This window comes from Leuciscus leuciscus (genome assembly GCF_965113295.1).
Source record: "Leuciscus leuciscus genome assembly, chromosome: 2".
NCBI lineage: Eukaryota > Metazoa > Chordata > Actinopteri > Cypriniformes > Leuciscidae > Leuciscus > Leuciscus leuciscus.
This window is the reverse complement of record NC_138726.1, coordinates 52,384,386-52,404,290: the sequence shown is the minus strand read 5'-3', so window position 1 is coordinate 52,404,290 and position 19,905 is coordinate 52,384,386.

Here is a 19,905-nt window from a genome sequence, read left to right as displayed (position 1 = left end):
CGTGATAACCTTCCCCGTGTATTGGCGAACCGGAGATTGGGCCAAATATAGCGGGCCTTACAACGCTAAACCATCAAAATCCACTTTTATCAGGATATAATTTTTTGTCTAGTAATTTGAATGTTGTATTCGAAAGGAGATGCAAAGAAATTACACATTGCTGGGTGCTAGATTTTTTAGAGTCACTTATTTGCTTTAAAAAGTCTTTTAAAATGTCAATGACGTCATACACATCGTACGACCAGAGATACTGCTTGACGGCAATCCTTCAGTCGCTTTGGTGCTTTCGCGCTCGGCACTTTCTTTTCTCTCGAGGCATCGACAACACAGCTGACACAGGTAAATACACGTGCTAGAAGAGTTTTTGTTTTGTTTGTTTCTGGTCCCGCTTCGGATGCCACGATGCCATCAAGCGGTATCTCTGGTCGTAATCAGTCCTTCACTGACCAATCAGCGTTCATTAGCAGAATGCTAGCGTGTTATGGGCAACAACAACTCAACCTGTAAGAAATCGAAAGGACATAAGTACTCGTTCATTCAATTTTCGACCTATAACCCATGTTGAACTTGCAAAACCTACAATAAAATCTGAGATTTCTCAACGGCAATCGGGTGAAAGAGACAAATTTAGCCGTCTAGCCCCATAGACTCCCATTCAGTCTGCACTCGCCCGCGATCACCTCCAGTGGAATTCTAATGGAACTGCAACCAAGATCGATACAATGGGGCTAATAGGAAGTGCCAAGGCTCTCCGTAGACGGGCTCTGCTGTAACCTCGGTTCCCTGAAGGGGGAACGAGCGTTGCATCGAAATTGACGCTATGGGGAACGCTTTGCGTGATGACGTCTTGAAGCACATGTAAAATCAGTCCAATGGTGTGGCGGAACGTCAGAGGCGGGTGACGTCACGTACCAGGAAGCTATAAAAGCCAGCCCGAAACAGAAAACGAAAGCTTCGTAGAGTCTGAAGTCGTGCTGACAGGCATGAAGGAGATATGGCAAGGTGACGCAACGCTCGTTCCCTCTTCAGGGAACCGAGGTTACAGTCGTAACCGAGGTGTTCCTTTTCAAGGGAACTCGCGTTGCGTCGAAATTGACGCTATGGGGAACGTCTATACCAGTGGTTCCCAAACTTTTTGAAAGCATGGCACCCCTTTGTAGTGTTTTTTTTTCCACGGCACCCTAACCCAATTAAACTAAACGAACATATGTGCATACATATATACAATTATATCCAGATGAGCAAACAACCAATGAAGCATAAACAGCAGCATGAATTTATTATGAATGCATTACAACAGACATAATATGAGGCGAAACAACCCCTTCAGATGAATCATCAGTCCATTAATAACTGGACACACGTCAACAGACTGATTTTAACCAATAAGGCTACTGTATGTGAGAATCATTGGAATAAAACAGATTTAAAGATACTTAACTCTTTAAATAATAATAAACAACTCCAAATATTTTTGCATATGTTGGTGTTTTGATATGATTTTAAAATATGCTGTAAACAGGGTTAGGCTATTATAGTTTTGCATTTTTTCATTAGTTTTTATTTTTATTTCGTTTTGACTTTTTGTTTTCAAATTCAGTTTAGTTTTAATTAGTTTTTAAAGTGGGTTTGCTAGTTGATTTTTTATTTTTTGAAAATGCTTAGTTTTCGTTTAGTTTTTATTAGTTTTAGTGTTAGTTTTAGTCTTTTTTTGTTGTAATTTGGGTTATTTGTCAGGGGCAAGATTCAAAAAGACATAATGACATAACATTATTTAATATTTGAATCACAGCTTATATAGTGTTTTGACATCGACAACCAAAAAGTGCATTTTTCCTCAAACTTGCGACTAGTTAACTTTCTAAAGAAGGCGCAATCGCTTCTCGGGTCGACAATAACACACTGACAAAATTATATTCAGAATTTAAAATATTTTTATACCACTTTTTAATGTGTGATTGTGTAAAGGTGTTCACGAGATAGAGAGACCAACCTTTCGCGAACTTGCTTTCAACTCGTTCTCATGGAGACGCGGTGTGCACGGAGGGGAGGAGCTGTGTGTTTGTGTGTGTGTGTGTGTGTGTGTGTGTGTGTGTGTGTGTGTGCGCGCGCGTGCGCGTGCGCATGTGAGAGACGCATGAGTGACAGAGAGAGCAGGGAAAGGAAATGCAGCTGAACGAATACGCTGCGTGTTTTAAATAGCGTTTTTTCCCACCTAGTTTTCGTTTTTTCGTTCGTTTTCGTTAACGATTATAACCTTGGCTGTAAAAGGTTGTTATATGGTACGATAGTTATTTTAGGCTGTTTAAATTGGAAAATAAAGCTGAGATTCTGCGGCACCCCTAGCCAGTTGTCACGGCACCCACTTTGGGAACCACTGGTCTATACCAACGCCACCATAGATACAAATGTCTGTCCTGTGTGAAATCAAGTGAGCAGCACTAGGAAGACAAAACCTGAGACCCTGGAGTACAGTCTAGGTCTAAAGAGTAGAACCTGACGAAGGTGTGCGGTGAGGACCAGCCTGCCGCATCACAAACGTCCTGTAAAGATACTCCTGATAAAAGGGCCTTAGAGGCCGCCATACTCCTAGTAGAGTGCGACCGGACAGCCAAAGGAGAAGGCTGCCCAGCCGCCTCATAAGCAAGTGAGATAGCCTCAACCACCCACTTGCTCATCCTTTGCTTAGACACTGGACCTCCCTTGTTAGGGGACCCAAAGCATACAAACAATTGATCGCTTTTACGCCACAGGGCAGCTCTGTGGACATAAGCGTCTAACGCCCGAACAGGGCAAAGCAAATTATTCGCCTCCTGGTCCGCATTTTGAAAAGGAGGAGGACAGAAGGCCTGCAGAACAATAGGTCTAGCCACATTAGTGGGGACCTTGGGGATATAACCCGGTCTAGGATGAAGAAAAGCTTTAACCATACCCGGAGCAAACTCCAAGCATGACGGAGCAACCGACAATGCTTGGAGATCCCCTATTCTCTTAAGAGAAGAAATGGTGAGAAGGAACAGAGCTTTCAGAGTTAGGAATTTCTCAGGAACCTCCTCGATGGGCTCAAAGGGGGCCAGGGAAAGGCCTTGCAGCGCAATGGACAAATCCCAAGGTGGCACCCTAGAGCGAACTGCAGGCCTCAGCCTCCAAGTGCCACGAAGGAAACGAGATACCAGAGGGTCTTTCCCCACAGACATTCCACCCAAATGAATGTGGTAAGCACCTATAGCCGCCACATAAACCTTTAAAGTGGACGGGGTCAGACCTGCAGTGAACCGGTCCTGCAGGAACTCCAGAACTGTACCAATTGGGCAGTTGACTGGATCCAACCGACGGTCACTACACCAAGAAGTGAATACTCTCCACTTCAGGGCATAAAGTTTCCTCGTGGAGGGAGCTCTGGACTGTAGAATGGTCTCAACAACCTCAGTTGAGAGACCTGACTCTATGAGCTGGGCCCCCTCAGAGGCCAAGCCCACAGGTTCCACAGTTCCGGTCGGGGGTGAAAAAACGAGCCCCCTGCTTGGGACAGAAGGTCCCTCCTGACAGGAAGCTCCAGAGGATGCCCGTCGAGGAGGGACACAAGATCGGGAAACCATACTCTGCCCGGCCAGCGCGGGGCTATAAGAAGCAGGCAAACCCGGTCCCTGCGAACTCTCTCCAGAACTCCCGGGAGCAGAGCAACTGGGGGAAAGGCGTACAGACGTAGCCTCGGCCACGTCTGTACCATAGCATCCAGTCCCAGAGGAGCTGGATGCGTGAGGGAGAACCAAAGTGGACAGTGAGACGTCTCTCGAGACGCAAACAGATCCACTTGTGCTTGGCCAAACTCCCTCCATATCAGCTCCACCACCTCGGGGTGGAGCCTCCATTCCCCGGGCCTCTGCCCCTGTCTCGACAGAGTGTCTGCTCCTATATTCTGGACCCCGGGGATGTAGGCTGCCCTGAGTGACAGCAACTTCCCCTGGGACCACAAGAGGATATGGCGTGCCAGATTGGATAATGGGCGCGAGCGCAAACCCCCTTGGTGGTTGATATAGGCGACTACCGACGTGTTGTCCGTATGCACTAACACATGGTGTCCCCTGAGATCTGTGATAAAGCTCCTCAGAGCCCGGAAGACAGCTAACATCTCTAGGCGATTGATATGCCAGGAACGATGATGGTCTTCCCACAGACCTTGAGATGAGCGACCCTCTAGGATCGCTCCCCAACCCGTGAGGGAAGCATCCGTCGTTAGCAGTTTGCGACGACAAGGAGCTCCCAGCACTGGGCCCTGGGACAGGAACCAAGGTTTCTTCCACATAACCAAGGCACGTAGGCATCGCCGCGTGACCTTGATTGTGCGAAATGGGTTGCCCCTCGGGGAAAACCCCCTGGTCCTGAGCCACCACTGCAGGGGCCTCATGTGCAGTAGTCCAAAAGGTATCACGTTGGAAGTAGGGCTGTCACGATGTTAGATTTTTCACACCACGGTTATTGTGGCCAAAAGAATTAACGATATCGATATATCGTGATATCTATAGAATCTATTTCGGGTAGTTATCAGTCAAATAAATTTTTACTTTGTTTATATACAGTAGTTTTTCTTTTTTACCCAACAAACATAAGGATACTGATAGACAAGGCACATGCATTTTTTACTTCTTGCGTACTCAATCTATGGCAAATTCTTGTGAAGGAAGACAAGCATGTGAAGTTTATCTGGTTTCAAACTGAAGCAAAACACTGTCTGAAGGTTTCCTAAAGAACTGAAAAGCTCTTAAACCTATTGTTGCACCGGTGCCAATAAAGTCATGCAGATAGCAGATTTGAATAAAAAAAATCAAGTGCAAATACAAAAATAAGATGAGTAAAGAAAACGGGGTTCTTAATTTTAATAATCACCCTTTATTAATATATGAACACAGAAACCCACTGTTAACAGTTAATGTCACGTTTCCCATTCCATGACTAGTAAAATAATAGCCACGTCGCATCTATGACAACTCGAGGTATCTCACACGCACGCGCGTCTCAGTTTATGGCCAGCAATATCATTGTTTAAGGACATTATGGAATTGAGATAATGTCTGTACTATGTTATGATTACACTGTACAATTAAATAATAGTTGCTGAGTCTGTGATCTGAACACTTTACCTCAGAGCGTCCGTTAACTGAATGAATTTAAGAATATCACCCGAAAATCCGATAACATCAGCAATTTTCATTCAAGCAGCTGATTTCTGTAAATTAATGTAAAATTAAATGTATATTGCAGCACAGGGTGAAATCATTTACGATGATTTGAAACAAATATAATGTAAATTTAATATAAAACGATGTAAATGACGCTCTGTGTCGCGGCAGGATTTTGAACATGGTCCTGAGCCGTTGCTGGGAGTCGCGGCCGCCGGTGTGTGTAAGTTACACTCATAGAGAATGTGTTCGAATTTTAAAGACGTGACGCTGCGCTTCTCGTCCGGTGTGCGACCACCTTTAAGGTGCTGTTTTCTTTGAAGCCGAAGAACTCTGTTCTTAATACTGGCGAGCTTACTTTTTTCGGGTGTGGACAGAGTGTTCCACTCTAGCTGCGCGGGCGCGGACGAGCGCTGCGTCGTCTTCTTATTTGACAGGTGTCAGCGGGTGCAATACTGCCACCTGAGAGGTCAACCAGGTACTGGCGCTGGAGTATTTACGTGTCATGTTATCATTAGAGTCCTATTCATTTTAAACATTGTGGTTATCGCCAATACCGGTATATTGTCACACTCTAAATTAACACGATGTCTATATTTCATGCTTTGAATATCACGATTATCGTCAACACCGGTATATTGCGACACCCCTAGTTGGAAGCTGCTGCCATGAGACCCAACAGTCTCTGGAACTGTTTGACAGTGAGTAGCTGGCCTAGCTTTACACTTTTCACAGCTGCAAGGATGGAATCTATCCGTGGCGGTGACAGGCGCGCCTGCATCGACACTGAATCCCAAACCACGCCTAAAAAAGTGGTCATCTGAAGTGGAGAAAGCACACTCTTCTTGGCGTTCAGCCATAACCCCAGCTCTTTCATATGGGCGAGGACGACATCTCGATGCCGAATCGCCAATTGATGCGACTGAGCTAAAATCAACCAATCGTCGATGTAGTTCAATATGCGAATACCCTGAAGGCGCAAGGGCGCCAGAGCTGCATCCACGCATTTGGTGAAAGTGCGGGGTGATAAAGCCAAGCCGAATGGAAGAACTCGATATTGGTATGCTTTGCCCCCGAAAGCTGCGTCCTTGAGATCTATCGTGACAAACCAGTCCTCGGACCTGATCTGTGGCACGATTTGTCTCAATGTTAACATTTTGAACTTGAGCTGCATGACTGACTCGTTCAGAACTCGAAGATCTAAAATGGGACGCAATCCCCCGTCCTTCTTTGGAACTATGAAGTACCGGCTGTAAAACCCGGTTTCCCTGTTGGAGGGAGGTACATATTCTATGGCCCCTTTCTCTAACAGAGTGTTTACTTCCTGTTCCATAACCAGAACCACGGTCTGCAGGACCCAACGAGAAACATTTGACAGTAGCTTCCACGCTGTCAAAGATTCTACTAGAGGTACCAGGTTGAGTAGTCAGTTCGTCGCCCTGTAACGGCGCACCGGCAGGGAACGACCGAACAGACTGCTCTAGCACCCTCCTCAGAGGGGGCGGGCATCCCGAGGCCACTATGTTTCCGGGTGGACCTTGAGATATGTGCTCGCAGGAGACCGCTGCGCCCTGAAACACCGGAGGCGGCAGGGTTGGCAGACCGGTCCCCTGAGGGCACCGAAGAGAGACGGGCACCGTAAAACGAGGTGTTGACCGCTCTGCTTCGGGGGGGACTACCCTCATTTGTCCTGAGCCCTCGGACGTCAGGACTTTTTCCCAGCAGCCTTCTTGGCGGTAATAACGGTCCGCAGATCCGTTTTACCCCTCGAAGACTGCTGGGTTTGAGAGCGCCCTCCGTGTCCCCGAGATTTTTGTGGGGGAGCACGGGAGGAAACGCTCTGTTTCTGAGTGGCACGGTGCTCAGCGCTCTTTTTAGAGGAGTGAGGCTGCTCCCGCTCAGCAGCCTCATAGAAAGAACGGCGGGGGAGAAGTTTCTGAAGTGCAGCTGCCTGTTTTGAAGCTTCTTGCTAGATTTAGCTACAGCACTATTAACTGCATCTCCAAATAAACCTTCAGTGGAAACCGGTGCATCCAAAAGAACATGTTTTTCTTTGTCCTTTATATCACTTAGGTTGAGCCACAGATGCCTCTCAGTGGCCACCAGGGCTGCCATAGAGCGGCCGATGGATTTAGCCGTCTCCTTGGTGGCCATGAGAGACAAATCTGTGGCTCTACGCAGTTCGGACACAGTATCGGGACCAATACCCCCGCCCTCTACAAAATCACCCAATAATTCTGCCTGGTATGCTTGCATTAGGGACCCGCCTCTGACGTTCCGCCACACCATTGGACTGATTTTACATGTGCTTCAAGACGTCATCACGCAAAGCGTTCCCAATAGCGTCAATTTCGACACAACGCTCGTTCCCTCTTCAGGGAACCGTGGGTGTTTTGTTGTAGTAATGGACGCTTTCAAAACACGATTCGAAAGCTTCGTGAAGCTTCGAAACCTTTGCGAATCATTTCTTTCGTACCAGCTTCAGTTTCTATCGGTTTCAACTTCCAAGTTTCAACTTCCGAATCGGAGCGCCTGTCAAACTCCCAAAGTCACGTGATTTTAATAAAAATTTATTTGAATCTTTATTGTATAACACAGACCTAAAGAGATAGCCTATATCATTTAAAATTGCTCACAGAACCGTGTCTCTGTTTAATAAATGTAGCCTAATATATGTTTGTGATGCCCTTCAACTTCAGTCTTACTGTTTTTATTTAATTTAGTTACTGTTGTGTTTCAAATTAAATTGTACTTGCAAAATGTGCACATTGTGAAATGTCTAGGGAAGATATATACATTTGTAGACATTTTAACCCTCTGGTGTCCTTCATTTCAGAGTCACACTCAGGACCTTCGGGACCAAATGGTCCGGGAGGGTGGGAATAATATTTATAAAAAAAATCATAATTTTTTTTTTTTTTACTTGTTTTTTATAATATGTTTTCTTTTCTTTTTTGGTGTTTTGAGATAATTTTATGATTTATAATTAATATTTATGCAATAATTATGACCCATTTTTTCCCATTGAATATAATATAATTTTTTAATATATATAATTTTTTTTTTTTTTTTTTTTTTTTTTGCTGTATTTTTTGTGTTCACATGCCTAATACCATAAAAGTCACCAAGTTTCGTAACATTCCGATGAAGCTGTGATTTTTAAAAATTCAAAACAGATTTTTGTAATCTGAATTTATTAGTGTGTATGTGTATAAAAGTGTGTTTGTGTGTGTGTGTGTGTGTGTGTGTGGATGTGTCTGTTTTGCACTCTTGATGTTTTATAGATTCACCCCTTCACTGTTGTGTGCTTTTTTTCTGGATCGTGGCTGATTTGTAGATTGTACGCACAAAAAAACTCTGTATTTTCACATTTTTGCCAATTTCCCATTCATTTCCTATGGCGGACCATTTGGTCCCGAAGACCTTGAGTGTGACTATTTTTTTTACAACCACTTAGACTATTCAAATCCTGTCGCCAATTTTTTTGGGTGTTCATATACCAAGTACCAACTAAGTCACCAAATTTCGGACCATTCCGATGAAGCTATGATTTTATAAAAAAAATTATTTAAACATTTTGGGACCATTTGGTCCGAAGAACACCAGAGGGTTGTTAATGACACATTTGTTTAATATAAAGGAATCATTTGAGTTAATAGTCTCTTATTGGCCTGTTTAACCAAGCTCTTCATAAAACATCCCACACAATTCAACTAAAAACTAGCATTAAAGCAGTTGCAATTGATTGTAAAAGGTGTTTTTATATGCAAGTTTTGTCCAGCAGGAGTCACCAGTGGATGGCGTTTCAAGGTCTTTGAAAAAAAAAGAAAGAAAGAAAAAAAAGATCTTTGAAACGGAATCATGTTGCATGGTTAGTTAGTTGCTTCCCCTCAGCACACACACACAACTGCGTGTCTCTGCAACATTATGAAGCTGCAGACTCGGAGCCTGCATCTACAGTCCCGCACCCAGAGTCCCGCATTCTCAGACCCCTCATTTTTCGAGACAGCGCCTCCTGCTGTTCGGAAAATCGTATAACACCCTTATCCAAATGCCATTGAAAACAATAGGATGCAATACGGTCTCGTTTTATTTAAAGTTATCCAAATAAATATTTGTGTTCCCTGCTTAATGCATGTGCCAAAAAAAAAAACTCATTGTGTTCTCTGACTAACAAATGACCCAGTAGTTATTTTTTGAGCGTGGGTGTAATTGAAAGAAAATTACTGATGGAAGGGATACAATTACTATGGAAGCTTGACTCCGCCACTGAATAATAAATAAATAAATAATAATAATTGCGACTTTTTATCTCACAATTCTGATTTTTTTTCTCACAATTGCAATATATCAAGTCAGAGTTGTGACTTTTTCTCAGAATTGCGAGATATAAAGTCGCAATTCTGAGAAATAAAGTCGCAATTGCATATTGAACTATCTTCTGAAAAATATTATGTGATATTATACTGTATTGCTACAATGTTTTTTTTTTTTTTATTCAAATTCCAATTTTTCTTTCAGTTCAATAATGGTCTAATTAACATTATACCATGCTAACATTACAAAACCTGTTTTTTTAATATTTTGAATGCGAAGCAAAACTCAAATAAGAATAGACAAAACACCAATAATAAACAATTCTGTACTTTATTTAACGATCACCTAAGCATCATCTTGCTGTAAACAGGACAAAGGAAAGAAAAAAGGAAAGAATTGTGTTGGTGACTTTACTTTTCGTCTTCAGTTGCATTAAAAAAAAAAACTCCTCATTTATAAGTCGCTTTGGATAAAAGCGCGTCTGCTAAATGAATAAATGTAAAATGTAAATGCATAAGGTAAAATAATTTCTGGTAGGCGAATGTTCCTTCTTTTTGGAATCGCTCTGTCAAATTCCTCGACTTCACTAAAATAAAAGATGAATGCCATTGTCAAAAATATTGTGTAATAATAAATAATATTTTTTTGCAAATGCAAATTACAAGCATACCTAGGGTGATAAGTAGGGCCACGGAGGAAATGGCTGGCAACAACTTCATATCAGTTAAATTAATATTGATTCATTTTAATACTACGTTTTATAATAACTAATTTAAGTAATCTACATAAATGATATAAAGTAAAATAATTACTCCGGCATTAATTAATTCAACTTAATAGTTTAAGGAAAAAAGGTCCGGTAATTAAAAAAAAGGTAAAATGGTGAATCTGATTAAATAATTAATGATGACATTCTTTGATATTAACACACTTAATGTATTTAATTGGTCTACTTTAATGTCAACGAATTTTAATCAAATTTTTACAATGGCTTGTCTACCAAAAGTCCAAGGTTAAAGGCTAACGTAAGCTATCAAAATATTTTCTGGGAAAAAAGGCGAAAAAACATACATTAACGGCTCAAATTTAGTTACAAACTACTTTACAAATATTAAATGGACTATTCATATGTTGGTGTATCGATGAGCTATAAAGTAGTTTGATTAAAAAGGAAATCGATTGAGGTATGATTCGCTAAATAAAATTGACGATACTCACGTTTCGGCTTAAGTTCTTCACATGTTTATCCGATCTAATTTGATAGGAGGCGCTGTCTCGAAAAACGAGGGGTCTGAGAATGCGGGACTCTGGGTGCGGGACTGTAGATGCAGCAGGCTCCGAGTCTGCAGCTTCATACTACTCTGTCTCTGGACAATCCTGGAGGAGGCGCTGACGTCACGATCTGTAACTCCCATCAATCCTCCTCAATCTAGAAAATGATCGTCAAACACTTCTTTTGATACAAAGCTTCTTTGGCTTGTCACACATGTAGACCCCCCCCCCCCCCCCCCCCCCCTTCCCCCCAACCCAACCCAACCCAACCCAACCCAACGTGAACTGATCTAAAGCTCTTCTTAAGTTAATAGAAAATAAACTCGAATGAACTATGTTGGAAGATACAGTAGCCTACAGCTTGCTGAATTGTATCATGTCTCATGTAATCACTCAATATGTGCTTCAACCGCGGAAATAGGTCAATAAAACAACTGGAGAAAAATGTGTCACGTAACCTAACATTTACCTCAGAAAAGCCATTTAGTGACCACAGCATAGCTAGAAAAAATAACTAGGCCTATAGAGCGGAGTTTTTTTGCTAAATATATGCACTATATTATATATCATAATTTTACTCATATCATTAAAAATATTATAATGTTATTATAAAAACCGCATTATATTTGAATTAACCTTTAATAATAAAAAATAATAAAACAGGATGGGACAATAGTTCTGTATGAGGTTTTGGGGCCTTCATATTCACATAGGGCCCAACAGTAAGTTCCAGGGAGCCTTGTTTAAGAGGCCTTGTGTAGGCTATTGGACACATATATTACAGCATTAATAAACAGTTGTTTTCATTGTTAATGGGTTTTCTGAACCAAACTGGATTGCGCTGCCTTTTGATAAGAGGATACGGTTCTATAAAAAGCAATTTAGAAGAGGACAAGCATTACAGTTAGATCAATTAAAAAATAATAACCCACAACAATTTTGGAAAGAAATAAACAAATTGGGTCCTAAGAAATCGAAACAAAATTCCAATGTAAATTATACTAGAGAATGGTGAAACGGAAAATAATAAATAAATTGTGATTAGAAAATGGGGCAAAGATTTTTCAGATTTATTATCAGGAAATTATATTTCGCCAGGTTTTGATGATGCACATTTAATTAACATTCGTGTTAAGAAATGTAAGTCTGAGATGATTATGGATACACCAGATTATTGCTCAAATATATTTTTGAATCATGAAATTACTATGGAAGAGGTTAAAAGGGCCATTGATAATGCAAAATTGAAGAAAGCATCCGGTATCGAGGGGATCCCAAATGAAGCCTTAAAAACTCTGCAGTTATTAGAGATCCTATTTCATCTTTTTAAGACATGCTTTGACCATGGTATAATCCCGTCAACATGGCGTAAATCCTTTATTAAACCCGTTCCAAAGTCATCAAGAAATGATCCCAGAATGCCCCTTAATTAAAGCGGCCTTAGCCTTCTTAGTACAGTCTATAAATTGTTTTCCAATATACTGAATTATAGGCTTACACAGTACTTAGAAATGGGTCAGTATCTTGTTGATGAGCAGAATGGATTCAGAAGGAAACGAGCATGTATCGATCATATATATTCTGTATCAACTATTATTAGAGCTAGAATTGCTGAAAGTAAATCCACCTTTGCATGTTTTATTGACTTTCAAAAAGCCTTTGACTGGATTAACAGAGAGCTGTTTGCTTTTAAACTTATTGAAGCAGGAGTGGATGGAAAATTCTATAAAACAATACAAGTAATGTATAGTGGTACAGATGCTAGTGTCGAGATTAATTATTTATTTACTGATTGGTTTGATACACCTTATGGAGTAAAACAAAGTGATGTACTCTCCCCAACCCCTTTCGCTTTATTTGTGAATGATTTAGCTTTACAAATTAAGGATGTTAATTTAGGAGTATTACTTGATGGTACTAAATTGGGAATTCTATTATATGCGGATGATATAGGCCTAGTCTTATTGGCTGAGTCTGAGTCTGAATTACAGAAAATGTTAAATGTGGTTAATCTGTGGTGTTTTAAGTGGCGATTAGCAATAAATCAGAGCAAAACACATGTAATGCATTTTAGAAAGAAAGGCATTGAAAGAAGATACACACATATATTTAGCTATGGCTCAGTCAATTTGGACTATGTTAGTTCATATACATATTTGGGGGGCTTTCTTGATGATTTTTTGACCTACGAGGTTGGTATTAAAGGGGTGGTTGATTATGATTTCACTTTTCTAACTTTAGTTAGTGTGTAATGTTGCTGTTTGAGCATAAACAACATCTGCAAAGTTACAACGCTCAAAGTTCAAAGCAAAGGGAGATATTTGCTTTTAAAGAAAAGGACTACAACAAACGGCTGGTTGGGACTGCACGAAATTCCTCTGGGGTTAGTGACATCACTAACTCTAGAATTTACATAAACCCCGCCCCCGGGAACACGCAGTCCATGTTGAGAAGAGGAAAAGTTGTTGTATAAGAGTACATTTGTGAGTCAGCTCAAACTTTAGCATCCATCTTAAAGGCAGAACAGTTTCTGTCATTTTAGTGTGTCTGCGTGAGGTAACAGCAGCTGCTAACAGACATGAGCTCTTGAAACCCCGCCTTCTGCAGCAGCTCATTTGCATTTAAAGGGCCAGGCACAAAACGGTGCGTTTTTGCAAACCCTCAAAAAGTGACAACTTTAACTTGCTATATAAAAATATCTGTGGGGTATTTTGCGCTAAAACTTCACACACACACTCTGGGGACATCATAGATATATTTTATATCTTGTGAAAAGGGCATTATACCACCCCTTTAAGTCACTCGTTGATTCTAGCGGGAGAGCTTTAGGATCAGTTATCAATAAACTAAAAGTATGTAAGGATCTTGTATATTTCTATATACTCGACTTTATGATGCATGTGTTTCTCCTATACTGAATTATGCTGCAGGGGTGTGGGGCTTGAAAGAATCCAAAACGGTATACAGAATAGAGCCATACGATGTTTTTTGGGGGTTCATAAATTTGCTCCGATCCTAGCAATTCAGGGAGATATGGGCTGGGTACCAGGAGCTGTACAGAGAAAATGTGAAATGATACGATTGTGGAACCGTCTAATCAGAATGGCAGAGGAAATAAGAGAGTATTTAGGTGGAGTAAAAGCTCACAGGTCCCCATGGGTAAAGGAGATCTATTCTATTTTTGAGGAGGTGGATATGTTGTATATCTACAGAAACAATTTAAGTTGTAATGTCAATTCGCTTAAACACAAGTTGTTATTGAAATTTGAAGAAAAATGGTTTGAAAATGTTATATTAAAGCCAAAATTGAGAACTTATATGCATATCAAACAGCACTTTAGTCCAGAATTATATGTTACATCTCGTTTATCTAGAAGCCAGAGATCCTTGGTTGCACAGTTGAGATTTGGGATTTTGCCTCTAGCCATTGAGGTTGGTCGATTTAAAAATATTCCAGAGGAAAACAGATTGCGTGCGCTATGTGACCTTGATGAAGTGGAAACTGAATCTCATTTCCTTTTGTATTGTACACATTATGATGACCTAAGAGAATCTTTGTTTCTGGAAGCTACACGACACATTTTTTGAAATATTTTGGTATGCTGAAGATCAAAAATTTTTATGCTTGTTTAACTATGATGTATTTAAGTTTGAAAACTTTGTTTCAAAGGCCTGGAAAAGAAGGCAAGCTAGTTTGTTTAATTAGATTTAGATATCAAAGATGGCGCCGCGGATGGCTGCCTCGGTGTTGAGCTCTCCAGTTGTTACACTGTTTTTGTTAGTTTGTCCTGTTTTATGTTTGTCATTCGCTATCAGTTATACCAGGGACGAACTGCTGAACATTCGGCAGTGCACACCAACTGATCACCAACCAGTTTTTGATTCTTCTGGCGTTTTGCGGAACATTGTCGTCGGTTGCGCCGCTGCACTGTGGAAACAGTATAAGACGCGCAGGCGTGGGAAGCGAGCCGGCACACTCGTTAAGCTCAGGCAGCGCGGATTCAGAACGGCGCTGCCTAGCATCCATCTGGCGAATGTCCGCTCTCTCCCTAACAAAATGGACGAACTACTTCTGCTCTCACGCAAAAACAAGGACTTTACCAACTCTGCTGCTCTGTGTTTCACGGAAACCTGGCTGAACGAAGCCATTCCGGACAGCGCGTTACATCTACCGGACTTTCAGCTGTTCAGAGCGGATCGCGATATGGAGTCAACGGGGAAAACGCGCGGTGGTGGGACATGCTTTTACATCAACAGAAGGTGGTGTACTGATGTAACTGTGTTAAGGAAGATGTGCTGTCCTGATGTGGAAGTGCTTTTCCTTAACTGTAAGCCGTTCTACTCGCCGAGGGAGTTTTCCTCGCTCGTTCTCATCAGTGTTTACATTCCACCGCAAGCACACGTGAGTACGGCGCTGCAACAGCTGGCTGATCTGATCACAGAAACAGAACAACAACACCCGGACTCTGTTCTTATCATTCTCGGAGACTTTAATCAGGCAAAACTCACACGTGAACTGCCTAAATTCAAACAGCACATTACATGCCCCACCAGAGACAATAATATTTTGGACCATTGCTACACCACAACAAAGGATGCATATCGCTCCGTCGCCAGAGCAGCTCTAGGACTTTCCGATCACTGCCTGGTTCATCTTCTACCAACTTACAGGCAAAAACTTAAAACTGCTAAGCCAGTAATAAGGACTGTAAAGAGATGGACCAACGACACAGAGCAGGTCTTACAAGCCTGTTTTGAATGCACTGACTGGAGTGTTTTTGAAGCTGCTGCCAGCGATCTGGACGAGCTCACAGAGACTGTAACATCATACATCAGTTTCTGTGAGGATTTATGCATCCCTACCAGGACTTACTTATCATTCAACAATGATAAACCATGGTTCACACCAAAACTCAGACAGCTTCGTCAGGTCAAAGAAGATGCCTACAGGAGTGGGGATAGGATCTTGTATAATCAGGCCAGGAACACATTGACAAAGGAGATTGAAGTGGCTAAGAAGAGCTATGCCAAAAAGCTGGAAAACCAGTTTTCCTCCAACGACCCTGCATCAGTGTGGAAAGGCCTGAAAGACATTACCAACTACAAGACACCATCCCCCAGCATCGACAGCAACAAGCATCTTGCGAACGAGCTGAATGTCTTTTACTGTAGATTTGAGACCCCCGATCAGACACCCCATACCCGCCCTGACCATCTCTCTACACAGCCATCAACACCTCCAGCCATCCCCCTCCCCTCCCCCCCTGCACTTCAGATCAGTGAGGATAATGTGCGTCAGATCTTCAGGAAACAGAAGAGAAGGAAAGCACCAGGCCCAGACGGTGTTTCACCAGCCTGTCTGAAAACCTGCGCTGACCAGCTGGCCTCTATCTTCTCACTGATCTTCAACAGATCACTGGAGCAGTGCAAAGTCCCTTTCTGCTTTAAACGCTCCACCATCATCCCAATCCCGAAGAAACCAAAGATCACAGGACTCAATGACTACAGACCTGTTGCCTTAACATCTGTGGCCATGAAGTCATTCGAAAGACTGGTGTTAGCATATCTGAAGGACATCACTGGACCCTTGCTGGACCCCCTGCAGTTTGCCTACAGAGCAAACCGGTCTGTGGATGATGTGGTCAATATGGGACTGCATTACACCCTACAACATCTGGACAAACCAGGGACCTATGCAAGGATTCTGTTCGTGGACTTTAGTTCTGCCTTCAACACCATCGTCCCATCACTGCTCCAGACCAAACTGACCCAGCTCTCTGTCCCTAGCTCCATCTGTCAATGGATCACCAGCTTTCTGACAGACAGACAACAGCTAGTCAGAATGGGCAAAATCACGTCCGACAGCCGCACCATCAGCACCGGTGCTCCACAGGGATGTGTTCTCTCACCACTGCTCTTCTCCCTGTACACAAATGACTGCACCTCTAAAGACACCTCTGTCAAGCTCCTGAAGTTTGCGGACGACACTACTGTTATCGGACTCATCCGGAACGGTGACGAGTCTGCGTACAGACAGGAGGTGGAGCAGCTGGCTCTTTGGTGCAGTTATAACAACCTGGAGCTGAACACGCTCAAAACAGTGGAGATGATCGTGGACTTCAGGAGAAACCCCCCTGCACTCCCTTCACTCACCATCATGGACAGCACTGTGACTGCAGTAGAGTCATTCAGGTTCCTGGGCACCACCATCTCTCAGGATCTGAAGTGGGACACTCACATAGACTCTATTGTGAAGAAAGCCCAACAGAGACTGTACTTCCTGCGTCAGCTGAGGAAATTCAACCTGCCACAGGAGCTGCTCGTACAGTTCTACTCAGCTGTCATCCAGTCCATCCTCTGCACTTCCATCACCGTCTGGTTTGGCTCTGCTACCAAAACCGACCTCCGTAGACTACAGCGGATAGTTCGGACTGCTGAGCGAATCACTGGCACTACCCTTCCCACACTCAAAGTACTGCACTCATCCAGAGTGAGTAAAAGGGCTCGCAAAATCACTCTGGACCCGTCACACCCAGCACACTTTCTGTTTGAACTGTTACCGTCTGGTCGACGCTACAGAGCACCGAGCACAAAAACAACCAGACACAGGAAAAGTTTCTTTCCCCAGGCCATCTACCTCATGAACACTTAAATGTTCCCCTACTGTGGAACAAACATGTGCAATACTTCCCTCAGACATTTCATTATAGCACCTTATAACTTTATATATATTTATAATTTATAATCTTTTATTTTTATTTTATTTTTATTTTTTCTATTTTTTTTATTTATACCTATGTTACTTGTCACTTGTCTTGTCACTTTATATTGTATGTGTACTGGAAGCTACTGTCACCAAGACAAATTCCTCGTATGCGCAAGCATACTTGGCAATAAAGCTCTTTCTGATTCTGATTCTGATTCTGATTTAATTTAGTTCTGTGTAGGATTATGGGTTTATATAGGTGGTTATTTGAATAAATGAGAATACACGTGTGTATGATTACATGCATGCATGTATCTGAATACATATGTACTATTACTATTACTATTTTGTTTTTAATGCTTGTCTTTAGTTGGGAGCAATGTATTCGATGTACTCTGGACCTGTCTATCGTGTATATCTATCTTGTATATTAATCCTCTTACTTATGTTTACTAATGTTGGTGTCTTGTAAGTCCATGCGGGCTGGGCGTAATCATACGCATGACCCAATAATAAAGCTTCATTCATTCATTCATTCATATAAACACTGACTGATCAGTAAACATAAACAGAAGCTCAAACGTGATGCGTAACACCAGAATGAACCTCATTGGTTCTGACGTTTCAAGTGAACATGCTTGAGCTTCAGTTTACCACGACTGATGTGTGAGTTGATGAATGTTTACATGTGAATAAAAGCCTAAATTAAATCTGTTCATCATATAAAGCAGAATAAAGTCTCTTCTGAAAATTTGGACTAAGCCGCTCAATTTATATGGATTCGTTTTACGATCTCTTTATGAACTTTTTGAAGCGTCAAAGTGGTAGTTGTGTAGCTGTCAATGGAGGGACAGAAACCTCTCAGATTTCATTAAAAAAGATCTTCATATGTGTTCTGAAGATGAAGGAAAGTCTTACAGGTTTGGAACGACATGAGGGGGGAGTAATTAATGACTGAACTTTACTTTTGGGTCTAGTGCCTATTCCTAATGTGAACTCTTAATCTTAATAGTTCTGTTAAGAAATATCACATGAAAAAATGATATCCTATATAAGCAGTTTGTTAGGTTTTGGGATGTGATTAACCCGTTTGAACCTGGAAACGGTTAGACTGCGGGTGAGGCCAATGGATTGAGGAAGTCAAATAAGATGACCTGTTTTAATTAAAATGTTAAAGGGAAAGTTAACACCAAAATGTCAGTTATTTCATAGTTGAGTGTAGCTTCCTTTTTCTCTGTGGAACATGCAAGAAGATATTTGAAAAAACGTTGGTAACCAGACAGAACTGCATTTCCCAAAAGTATCATGAGCCAGATCAATCTCTACAATCAACTTAGCAATGCTTTTGAGAAACACAGTCACAGCCCACTTTCACTAATAACTGCAGCAACAGTAAGAATAGAATCGTATGGTAGATGCCATTTTGCATCTAGACAATGTAGGATTTTTTTTTTTATTGCAGAGAACATGAACATGAGCAAAAAAAAACATTGTATAAAAAAATGATAATAGCAAAAAATTAAACCGCTTGTTAAGTTGTGTACAAGTCTTGTTAACCGCTGTGTATGTCTTGTGACGGGTTTCTGGCTCCAAACCTCTACTCTGTTTTAACTGAGAATACTATCTCAACAACCGTTTTTAGCACCATATATTTATAGCACAGAACTTCTGTGTACTATGTGTCAGTCTCCATACTCACTGTGTCTCACACACCAATATTTTAAGGTGAATCTGAGGGTGTTTTCACGACAATGATGTACTACTAAATAGACATGTGCCGGTATTCGGTAATGCGATAAATCGCGGTAATGAATATGCACGATATTGTTATCGCGGGCACTTCAAAATACCGTGAAAAATAATAGATCAGAATTTATATTTATGGAACGCGCATTAGCTTATTTTCCATCAACCGCTTAAACAAACACTGCGTATATGCTGCGCGAAACACGTGCGCACTCTGATGTAAACAATCCCCACATGTAGAAGCACTGTGTGCATGCGCACTCACTCTAGTCTAATGTAATGAATCCTCACATGGAGAAGAAGCGTGGCGGAAGGAGGAACGCTGCCGACGATGTATCCCTCTTCTAAAAGCAGGGCTGTCAACTCTACGCATTCAGTGTGAGACTCACGCAATTTACACTTCTCACACGCTCTCGCGCCACACATGCATTTTCTCACGCAGAGAAAAATCGCGGAGCAAAGAGGACACGGAGACCGACAGACTAGACAGAGCAGGTTACTATTGATATGAAAACAATTCTCAGCTTTCAGGTTCTGTCCATTTTATTACGAAATTCAGACAATAAATACCGTTTTGGTGCTTGTAAATGTGACGTGACCGATCGCTGTAGCGCCTCAGTTCAAGTAAACCGATCATCTGTTAGTTTTTATTTAAAGATACAGTACAACTTACCGAAAGGTATT